We start from the raw sequence: 12,639 nt of genomic DNA, 5'->3' as shown, positions 1-12,639 counted from the left end.
CCAACGAAATAGCATGACGAACTAAATCAGAGAACCTCATCTCGTACTGCGTCACAGTCATATCATCCTGACGCAATTGCTCGAACTGCCTACGCAGATCCTATCTGCGGAACTGCGGCACATACTTCTCTAGGAAGAGAGCAGAGAACTACTGCCAGGTAAGCGGTGCTGCACCAATAGGCCTACGGCTCTCATAAGCCTTCTACTAAGTGAACGCAGCTCAAGAAAACTAAAAAGTAGTAAATGAGACCCTACTAGTTTCCAGAATACCTATTGTACGTAACATCCTCTAACACTTGTCCAAGAAACCCTAGGCATCCTCACCGTCTGCCCTACTGAAAGTTGGAGGCTGAAGTCTACCAAACCTCTCCAATCAACGTTGTTCGTCTTCAGGCATAACTGGAACTACATAATCCTGAGCAGGTGCAACCGGCTGGTCTAGTGGTGCCTCTGGTGTCTGCAGTCCCCGAACAACCTGCTCGCGTATACGAGCGGCGAGAGTCTGAGTGCCTCCCCCGGCCTGAGAAATAGCTGCTGTAAAAGTAACTATGACTGCCTAAGCAAGACTGGTGCAGACGGTCATAATTTGAGCCAAGGTCTCTTGGAGACCCAGAATAACAATAGGCACAGTCGGTGCTTGAGCTGATGCTGCTGGAGCATCCCCCGCTAGAGCCTGACCATGAGCTTGGGTGGCGGGTGGATCTGCGGGTGCTACCCTAGCTGCTGTACGGACTACACCCCTGCCCCTACCACGGTCTCGACCGTGTCCTTGGCCTCTAGTAGCCCCAACTAGTGGTATTGGTGGTCGTACATCCTTACCAGTAGCATGTATCCTCACTATCTGTGACAGAATAGAATAATAGAATAATAGAAGTTTAGTACCAGAATCAACAGACTCACACGACAAGAATTCAAGAATGTGAATTTTCCCTAAAGGTTCTGCAGCCTCCCGTGGATAACTACAGACGTCTCCATACCGATTCGTGAGTATCTACTAAACCTACTCATGACTTGTGAGACCTATGTAACCTAGGCTCTGATACCAACCTGTCACGACTCAAAAATCGACCCAGTCATGATGGCGCCTATCGTGAAACTAGGCCAGACAACTTATTTCCAAATACTCCAGATTTCATTTAAAACTTAAGTAAAACCATGTTTTTGACAGAAATCTGATAAAAGATATAAAGTAGAATCAAACAAAGCGGAAATACAAGCCCGACCTCGGGTGTCACTAAGTCATGAGCAAAATACTACAACTGTTTGAAATAAACAAGACTACATAGTCTGTGAATAGCCAACAAATACACTAAGAGGAAGATAAGGAACGAGAAGGTGGGACTGCGATCGCCAGTCAGCTACCTCGCTATCTCCAAGGAAAAAGTCCACCACTGAAATGATCAACAACCGCTACCATGACCCGAGATACCTGGATCTGCACACAAGGTGCAGGGGGTAATGGGAGTACACCAACTCAGTAAGTAACAAGTCCAAACTATGCACTGACAGGTAGTGATGAACCAAACCTCAACAAATAATATCATTAAACTCTACAGAAAAGTAGACATGCTTGCACTTCAAGTAAAAACGCAACACTAAATAAATGCAGCCTAAGCAGCACGGAGTATAAAGCTCAGGAAATCTCTATGTACCTATGCACAAATAGCATGATCAATTTTTCGTGTACCGCCACTCACAAGTGCTCAACCACTCGGTACTATATATGGCCATCCGGCGTAGGAAAAATCCATCCCGGAATATATATATCACTGACTACAGTCATCTGGTACCGAGGAAGGCTATTCCAGCCTTGTGGAGAAGATCCATCTCTAGGTATAAATACTTCGTCAAGATCCATGTCCAGGGAAGATCCATCCCTAAATATCATCAACTGCGCTCACTGGGGGTGTGTTACAAACTCCGGAGGAGCTCTTACAACCTAAGCACTATCATAATCATCAACATAACTGTTGCAGCATGCAGCCTGATCCCATATACTGTCACTCACAACCAGGCTCTCGGCCTCACTCAGTCATCACTCTCCAGTCTCACACATACGAGCTCACAATGTCATGATACTAGCCCGAACAATGATATGATGTGCCAAATAACATTAATCGAGACTGGGGCATGATATATAATGCATGAACAAGACTGAGTACAGAATATCAATGAAGATAATGACATGACAACAATAAATGACCTCTCGGCTCTCAACAGTATCGGCATGAAGCCCTAACAGGATATCTAGCATGTTTCCACAGCGCATTTACTTAGTCACACGATAAAAACACGGATATCGACAAGAAAGAGTTACTAAGCGGGGCCATGGAATGATCCAGGCTGCAATTCTCATGGTGCATGCCTATACGCCCGTCATTCGGCATTTGCGTCACCTCAATAGCAATCATAGATTACATAGTTCGGGGTTTTGAACCCTCAGAACAAAGTTTGGAAGTGTTACTTACCTCAAGCCAGGCCAAACTCTAGCCGGCGATGCCCTTGCCTCTTGATTCGACCTCCGAATTCCCCGAATCTAAACAAAATAAGTATATTATTATCAATATATGCTAAAGGAATGAAACCCATACGAAAATTATTAATTTAACTCAAAAATCCCGAAATTGGCCAAACTCAAACCCGGGCCCACGTCTTGGAATCGAATAAAAATCACAAAACTAGAAAACTCATTAGCTCACGAGTCTACCCATATCAAAATTCATCAAAATCTGACGTCAAAGGTCATCCAAATCCAAAAAATCCATTCTCTAATTTTTCTTCCATTTTTCCCTATTTTTACCCCAAATTCTCAAAATAAATGATAAGATTCAAGACATAATTATGGAATTTAGCCCAAAACAAGTGAAGAACACTTACCTTAATCACTCCTTTGAAACTCCTCTCTAAATTCACCTTCTCCCGAGCTCTCTAATGAGTTTTTGAAAATATGAACTAAACCCTCTTTTTTGAACTTAAAGATTCTGCCCAGACGCTTCCTTCTTCGCGAACGCAGTCAAAGTCTCGCGTTCGCGAAGCACAAAAATCACTGCCCAATTATTCCTCTTTTGCAAATGCGACATCATTCACGCGAACACGAAGGTTCAACTGCCCAAGCCTTCGCGAACGCGGCCCTACCTACGCGAATGCGATGCACAAACTCCTGGGGTCCCAGCTGCTCTAATTTACCCTACGCGAACACTACTGCTCTCACGCATTCGCGATTCAGTGGAATCCAAACCTATGCGAACGCATCCCCTGACTCACGAACGCGAAGAGAATTTTCTCCCTTAGACCCAGCTCTTCTCCGCGAATGCGGGACAATCTTTACGAATGCGAAGAACAAATTCTTCTGTAACAAAAAACTGCAAAATCTACAACTCTCCAAAACCAAGAATTGGTCCGTTAACCACCCTAAAATAACCTGAGGCCCTCGGGACCTCAACCAAACATGCCAACACATCCCATAATATGATTAAAACTTGTTCCAATCTTCAAAACAATGCCAAAACATCAAATCACCCTCGGATTCAAGCATAAGGATTCCAAAACTTCCGAATCCCACAATCGATCAAATAGTCTATCAAACCTCGTCTGAATGACCTGAAATTTTGCACACATGTTCCAAATGACACAATGGACCTAATCCAATTTCCAGAATTCCATTCGGGCCTCAATATCAAAATTTCCACTGCTAACCGGAAAATGCCAAATTTCCAATTTCGCCAATTCAAGCCTAAATCTTCCACGGACCTCCAAAACACATTCTGATCACACTACTAAGTCCGAAATCACCTAATGAAGCTATCCGAACCATCAGAATTCACATCCGAGGCCTTCTACCTATAAGTCAACATTCAGTTGACTTTTCCAACATAAGCTTACTCAAAAGAGACTAAGTGACTCATTCTTCTACAAAACCACTCCGAACCCAAACCAACCAACCCGATACCATGTAATACAACTGAACAAGACATAAAGAAGAATAAATGGGGGAAATGAAGTGATAACTCATGAAACAACCAGTCGGGTCGTTACATCATCCCCCTCTTAAACAAATGTTTGTCCTCGAACGGGTCAAGAAACATACCCGGCTGAATAGTGCACTCGGACTGCCCGTCCATCTGAGGGTGAAAAGCTATGCTCAACTCAACCTGAGTACCCAACTCTCGCTGCACGGACCTCCAAAACTGCAAAGTAAACTGAGTACCCCTATCTAAAATGATGGAAACTGGGACACCATGCAAGTGAACAATCTCTCGGATATAAATCTCTGCTAATCACTCTTAAGAATTGGTAGTACACACAGGAATGAAGTGCGCAGACTTGGTCAGCCAATCCACAATCACCCAATTAGCATCGAACTTCTTTAAAATCTGTAGGAGTCCAACTACAAAGTCCATAGTGTTCTGCTCCTACTTTCACTCTGGAATATCTATCTGCTGAAGCAAGCCACCCGGTCTCTGATGCTCATATTTCACCTACTGACAATTGAGACACCGAGCTACAAATCCCAAAATATCCATCTTCATTCTTTTCCACCAATAATGTTGTCTCAAATCCTGATACATCTTCGCGGCACCCGGACGGATGGAATACCGCGAGCTATGGGCCTCCTCCAGAATCAACTCTCAAAGCCCATCTCATTGGGTACACATATCAGGCCCTGCATCCTCAATACTCCATCATTACCAATAGTCACATCTTTGGCATTGTCGTGCTGAACTCTCTCCTTAAGGACAAGGAAATGAGGATCATCATACTGGCGCTCTCTAATACGATCAAACAAGGAAGACTGAGAAACCACACATGCTAAGACCCGATTGGGCTCCGAAATATCCAACCTCACAAACCGATTGGCCAACGCCTGAACATCAACTGCGAGAGGTCTCTCCCCAACAGGAATATATTCCAAACTTCCCATACTCGTCGCCTTCCTACTAAAGGCATTGGCCACTACATTGGCCTTCCCCAGATGGTACAATATAGTGATATCATAATCCTTTAGGAGCTCCAACCATCTCCGCTACCTCAAATTGAGATCGTTCTACTTGAACAAGTGCTGGAGGCTACAATAATCAGTAAACACCTCACAAGACACACCATATAGATAATGCCTCCAAATCTTCAATGTATGAACAATGACAGCCAAATCTAGATCATGAACGGGGTAGTTCTTCTCATGGGGCTTCAACTGACGAGAAGCATAAACTATCACTCTACCCTCATGCATCATCACATACCCAATACAAACTCTCGAAGCATCACAATACAATGTATATGAATGTGAAGTTGATGGCAAAACTAACACTGGAGCTGTGGTCAAGGCAGTCTTGAGCTTCTGAAAGCTCGCCTCACACTCATCTGACCACATGAAAGGAGCACGCTTTTGAGTCAATTTGGTCAAGGGTGATGCTATAGAAGAAAATCCTTAAAGGAACCGATGGTAAGAGCCCGCCAAACCAAGAAAGCTGCGAATCTCTATGGTTGAGACGATCTGGGCAAACTCTGAACCGCCTCTATCTTCTTCGGATCACCTTGAATACCCTCACTAGACACCACGTGCCCCAAGAAAGCCACTAAACTGAGCCAAAACTCACACTTGGAGAATTTTTCATAAAGTTTCTCCTCCCTCAACCTCTACAACATAACTCTCAAATGCTCCGCGTACTCCTCCTAACAAAGCAAGTATACCAGAATATCATCAAGGAATACAATAATGAACGAGTCAAGATAAGGCCGAAGTACGTTGTTCATCAAATGCATGAATACTGATAGGGCATTGGTCAACCCAAACAACATCACAAGGAACTCATAATGACCATATCGAGTCCTGAAAGCTGTCTTATTAATGTCCGAGTCCCTGATCTTCAACTGGTGATACCCTGAACGGAGATCAATCTTGGAAAACACCCTCGCTTCCTGAAGCTGGTCAAATAAATCATCAATACAAGGAAAAGGATACTTTTTCTTGATTTTGACCTTGTTCAAGTGCTTGTAATCAATGCACATCCTCATAGTGCCATCTTTCTTCTTCACAAATAGAACATGCGCACCCCATGGTGATACACTAGGCCGAATAAACCCTTAAACAAGGAGTTCCTGAAGCTGCTCCTTCAACTCTGTCGGTGCCATACGATACGATGGAATAGAAATGGGGTGAGTGCCCAGCACCAAATCAATACCAAAATCAATATCCTTGTCCAGTGACATACCCAACAGGTCTGCAGAAAACACATCTAGAAAGTCCCTCACTACCGGAACTGAATCAATGGTAGGATTCTCTGGACTAACATCCCTCACAAAGGCTAGATAAGAAAGACAGCCCTTCCCAACCATCCGTCGGGCCTTCAAAAATGAAATCACTCTACTGGGTACATAATTCGTCGAACCTCACCACGCAATCCGTGGCAGCCTCGTCATAGACAATGTCACTATCTTAGCATGACAGTCCAAAATAGGATGACATGGAGATAACCAATCCATGCCCAATAACACATCAAAATCAACCATACTAAGCAACTAGAGATCCGCTCGGGTATCCAAACCCCCAATAGGCACCATACATGACCGATATACATGATCTACAATAATAGTATCGCCCACCAGAGTAGATAGAACAGATGAAACTAGAGACTCTCCGGGCATATCCAAATAGTGAGCAAAATATGATGACACATATGAAAAAGTGGAACCAGGATCAAATAATATAGAGGCATCTCTGTGGCAGACTGAGATAATACCTATAATCACAACATCTGAAGCAATAGCATCTGGCCTGGCCGGAAGGGCATAGAAACAGGCTTGACCACCACCTGATCAACCTCTCCCTCTAGGGCGACCCCTAGCTGACTAATCTCTACCCCGAGCTGACTGAGCGGGTGGGGAAATAATTGGTGCTGAAGTCGAAGACTGACTCCTCTACTGAGATGAACCTCCCGTAAGATGGGGACTAAACCTCTTGATATGACCCAAATCTCTACACTCGAAGAAACCTCTCCCGACAAATGGTAGTGGGGACTGAAGGGAGCCTCTCGCACCTGGATGTCCCCTAGAAGAACCAGGCATAGATGAGCCCTGAACTGATGGTGCTCGAGTCAAACTCTAAGCTAGAAGGGCACTGAGAGATGAGTGAACCTGATGTGACATGTGAAAACGGTGTTCAGATGATCCATCACGATGGACCGAACAGGCTGGCTGAGCATGTCTGAATGGACGGCCTCTGCCGTGTTGAAATTGACCTCCCGAAGGAACATGACCAATACTGCCAGATCTCCAAGACCTCTTGGCCTCCCTGTCAACTCGCTCTTGGCAGAGAACCGACTCTATCTCTCAAGCAATGTCAACCACCTCCTCAAGAAAAGTACCAGACACCCTCTCTCTGGTTATAAGAATTCGTAACTGATAACAGATGCCATCCACGAATCTCCTGATCCTCTCCCTATGTATAGGAACCAACCAAACAACATGACGAAATAACTCAAAGAACCTCATCTCATACTGTGTCACATTCATATCATCCTAACGCAATTGATCGAACTACCTACGCAGCTCCTCTCTACGGGACTGCGGCAGATACTTCTCCAGGAAGAGAGCAGAGAATGGTTGCCAGGTAAGGGGCACTACACCAACAGGTCTACGCCTCTCATAAGCCTCCCACCAAGTGAAGGCAGCTCCAGAAAACTGAAAAGAAGTATATGAGACCCCACTAGTCTCCAGAATACCCGTTGTACATAACATCCTCTAACAGTTGTCCAAGAAACCCTGGGCTTCCTCGCCCTCTCCAATCGACGCTTCTCTTCATTAGGAATAAGAAGAACTACATAATCCCGAGCAGGTGTAACCAGCTGGGCTGGTGGTGCCTCCGGTGTTTGTAGTCCCTGAACAACTTGCTTGGGTGTATGGGAGACGGGAGTCTAAGTGCCTGACCCGTCCTTAAAAGTAGCTGATGTAATAGTAACTACGACTGCTTGAGCAAGACTGGTGCACACGATTAGAATCTGAGCCAAGGTCTCCTGGAGATCTGGAATAACAATAGACATAGTCGGTGCCTGAGCTGGTGCTGCTGGAGCATCCCCCGTTGGAGCCTAATCAAGAGCTTGGGCGGAGGGTGGATCTATAGGTGCTGCCCAAGCTGTTGAACAGGCTACACCCCTGCCCCTACCACGGCCTCGACCGCATCCTCAGCCTCTAGTGGCCCAAATTGGTGGTACTGGTGGTCGTCCATCCTGACCAGTAGCACGTGTCCTCACCATCTATGAGAGAATATAATAACATAAGTTTAGTACCAGAATCAACAGATTTGCACGACAAGAATTCAAGAATGTAAATTTTTTTCCTAAAGGTTCTGCAGCCTCTCGGGGATAAGTACAGACGTCTCCATACCAATCCGCAAGACTCTACTAAACTTTCTTATGACTCGTGAGACCTATGTAACCTAGGCTCTAATACCAACCTGTCATGACCCAAAAATCGACCCTGACGTGATGGCGCCTATCGTGAAACTAGGCAAACCAACTTACTTACAAATACTCCAGATTTCATTTAAAACTTAAGTAAAACCATATTTTGGACAAAAAACCGATAAAAGATATAAAGTAAAACCAAACAAAGCGTAAAATACAAGTCTGACCTCGGGTGTCACTAAGTTATGAGCAAAATACAATAACTATTTGAAATAAACAAGACTACAGAGTCTGAGAGTAGCCAACAAATACACTAAGAGGAAGATAAGGAAGGAGAAGGCGGGACTACGATCTCCAGGCAGCTACCTCGCTATCTCCAAGGAAAAAGTCCACCACTGAAATGATCAATAACCGCTACCGTGACCCGAGATACCTGGATCTACACACAAGGTGCAGAGGGTAACGTAGTACACCAACTCAGTAAGTAACAATTCCAAACTATGGACTGACAGGTAATAACGAACCAAACCTCAACAGATAATATCATTAAATTGTACAGAAAAGTAGACATGCTTGCACTTCAAGTAAAAATTCAACAATAAATAAATGAAGCATAAACGATACGGAGTATAAAGCTCAGGAATCTCTATGTACCAATGCGTAGATAGCATGATCAATGTTTCGTGTACCTCCACTCATAAGTGCTTAACCACTTGGTACTATATATGGCCATCCGGCCCAGGGAAGATCCATCCCGGAATATATATATCACTGATCGTAGTCATCCAGTACCAAGGAAAGCTATTCTATCCCTGTGGAGAAGATCCATCTCCAGGTATAAATACTTCGGACAATATCCATGTCCAAGGAAGATCCATCCCTCAATATCATCAACTGCGCTCACTAGGGGTGTGTTACAGACTCCGGAGGTGCTCCTACAGCCTAAGATCTATCATAATCATCAACATAACTGCTCCGGCGTGTAGCCCGATCCCATATACAGTCACTCACAACCAGGCTCTTGGCCTCAGTCACTCATCACTCTCCAGTCTCGCACACACGGGCTCATAATGTAATGATACTAGCCTGAATAATGATATGATGTGCCATATAACAATAATCAAGACTGAGGCATGATATATAATGCATAAACAGGACTGAGTATAGAATATCAATGAAGATAATGATATGACATCAAGAAACGACATCTCGGGTCTCAATTGTATTGGCATGAAGCCCTAACACGATATCTAGCATGTTTTCACAGCACATTTACTTATTCACATGATAGAAATACGGATATAAACAAGAAAGAGTTAATAAGCAGTGCCATGGAATGATCCAGGGCACAATTCTCATGGTGCATGCCCACACACCCATCGTTGCCATTCGCATCACCTCAATAGAAATCATAGAACACATAGTTCGGTGTTTCGAACCCTCAGAACCAAGTTTGGAAGCGTTACTTACCTCAAGCCAGGCCAAACTCTAGCCTGCGATGCCCTTGCCTCTCGATCGGCTTCCAAATGCCCCAAATCTAACCAAAATAATTATATTATCATCAATATACGCTAAAGGAATGAAACCTATACGAAAATTATCAATTTAACTCAAAAATCCCGAAATTGACCAAACTAGACTCTGGGGCCCACGTCACGGAATCGAATAAAATCATAAAACAGAAAAACCCATTATCTCACGAGTACCTATATAAAATTCATCAAAATCCGACGTCAAAAGGTCATCCAAATCCCAAAAATCCATTCTCCAATTTTTCTGTTATTTCCCCAATTTTTACCCCAAATTCTCAAATTAAATGATAAGATTCAAGACATAATTATGGAATTTAGCCCAAAACAAGTGAAGAACATTTACCCCAATCACTCCTTTGAAAATCCTCTCTAAATTCACCTTCTCCCAAGCTCTCTAATGAGTTTTTGAAAATATGAACTCAACTCTCATTTTTTGAACTTAAAGATTCTGCCCAGACACTTCCTTCTTCGCGAACGCGGTCAAAGCCTCGCGTTCCTGAAGAACAAAAATTACTGCCCAATTATTCCTCTTTTGCGAACGTTGTTACACCTCCTTTTTACACCTGAAAGAGAATATAAGGGAGTTTTTCCAATTAAAATTACATAAATCGAAATGAGATTATTTTATTTAATTTCAGAATTGCCACTTGGAATAATTTAGGGTGTCCCAAGTCACCGGCGTATTTTAAATCCCAAATCGAGGAAATTGACTTTACTTAAAAGTTTGCGAAACCAAAAATCTTAGGTAAGGAATTCTATTAACCCGGGAGAAGGTGTTAGGTATTCCCGGGTTCTGTGGTTCGAGCACGGTCACTTAACTATTTAATTGGCCTAATTATGTGATTTATTACATATTTTAAACTTATTGTACATTTTTTAACTTTATAACCGCTTTTATTTATTTACGGGATTTGTTGAACAAGGCGCGATTGTCGCACACTTGTTTGTTTGTGTAAACATTGTGAATCGTGTCACGGGAACCGGACCCACAATCTACAACATGCTTATTTTATTATTGTTTGAAGTTATGGTCGGGTCACATGAAATGCACACCCGAATTGGGATTTACGTATCGTGACTATGCCACGGGAACCGTACCCATAGCCACGATGATTTAAAATTAATCGTGCCTAAAGAAAGCTACAATAATTATTATTATCTACTTCTAAGTTGGCGATTTGAGCCTCTCGTAAGTTCTATCACTATGGTTATGAGACGTATTGGCAAGAAAAATGTTCAGTTACATTATCTGAAACCAAAGCAATCAAGATAAAGGCATTTTGTTTTGATAGGCTCAGGTAAATTGGTCTCTTTTCCTCGGCCAAGGTACATGTGTTACGCTCTAAAGTGATTTTAATCTGCTTCTATTAGATGAAGCAAACTTATCATCACTGACTACAACTTTCATGGACAACGAGAAAGAAATGTTAAGAATGAACTTCTACTTTGGAATGATGCATTCTACTAACTTTATTATCTATGTTCTTATAAGAGTTCCTTATTTTAGCAAAATTTACAACAACAAAAAAATACAAAGTAAAAATAAAAATAAAAGAGCTTCAAGTTTTAGAGTAAATACTGAACTAAAATCTGAATTAATTAGTACACAAATGACTACTTTCAATGCCTATGAAGTTTTAATTGAGCTAGGCACTAACAAATTCCTAAATTCCATACCAACAGTGATGGTATTTCACCTCCGAGCCATAGATCTGCTAGAACACCTCCATATATATAAGAAATCCATCATAAGTTAACAAACAATCCAAACCTTAACAAATACGTACTTCTCGTTCAAACCATAGAATTGCCTTTTCATGATTGTTTCTTATTATTACTCAAATTTTCATTATGGTTTTAGATATTCATCACATCGAACACTTCAAAACCAAACCCAAGCATGCAGTCAGAAATGAAAGAGCACCCAGTACACATGTCAATGAACAGCAATTGAGATTTCATATCAATGGGGCATCCAAATAGCAATTACATTATTTGAGACCAAAAGCACATACCTTAACAGCAGTAGTGCAACTTATAATAGCCAAGTAAGGAATATATTCAGCAAATTAGGGTTCAGCTACCCACATAATAGCAAAATCAACCGGCAAATGAGACTCTCACAGCTCAATTAAACTTCAAAGTTTCCAGAAAATATCCAGTAGAGGAACCGTGAGAGAATTAATGAGCATTGTCTGTGTGAGTGTGTATTTATGATCTCTTTGTGGAGAGTGAGGCGTGTATCTATATTAGGAAAAAGGGGGTTTGTTCTTGGTGGTGATGAAAATGGAGAAGCCCTGAAATTCCCAGATGCGTCGTTGCTCTTTTTCTAAGGGTGAGGTCTTCTAATTATTGTTCCCTAGGTTTTCTAATGTCTCTCCATAAAAATGAAATGGGAAGTGATTATTTAGTGAGGGTTTTATGTAGGTGGGCTTTGGACGGTCTTGGGCTTGAAGGGATTTGGGTCATAAAAATTAATTTGGCCATTTTAGGAATTGGCCCAATTTTAAAAGAAACAAGACCAAAATATATTCTTCCTATTTTCCTTTTCTTTGTTTTTTTTCCTTTTTTTAAATTAATTAAAATCCTAAATTGATTAATCTATAAAATCAAACAAATTATCTATTTATAATTTTTACAAAATTAATTAATCATAAATTGATGAAGAAAAAATTACTAATATAATATTAAGAGCCAAAAAATGT

The 12,639-nt window shown here is 42.2% G+C and overlaps 1 long non-coding RNA gene across 1 annotated transcript; it reads right to left on the bottom strand.

Moving 5' to 3' along the window:
• Window positions 1-1,177: 1,177 nt before the first annotated feature.
• LOC107829387 (uncharacterized) lies at window positions 1,178-12,307 on the bottom strand. The gene is made up of 6 exons (XR_001657908.2): window positions 11,950-12,307; window positions 10,278-10,497; window positions 9,873-9,939; window positions 8,769-8,841; window positions 2,469-2,536; window positions 1,178-1,435 (listed from the first exon to the last, which is right to left on the bottom strand). It is a non-coding gene; the product is annotated as an uncharacterized LOC107829387 (long non-coding RNA).
• Window positions 12,308-12,639: the final 332 nt, after the last annotated feature.

This window comes from Nicotiana tabacum, chromosome 8, assembly GCF_000715075.1.
Source record: "Nicotiana tabacum cultivar K326 chromosome 8, ASM71507v2, whole genome shotgun sequence".
Classification (NCBI taxonomy): Eukaryota; Viridiplantae; Streptophyta; class Magnoliopsida; order Solanales; family Solanaceae; genus Nicotiana; species Nicotiana tabacum.
This window is presented reverse-complemented; position numbering and strand designations above follow the sequence as displayed.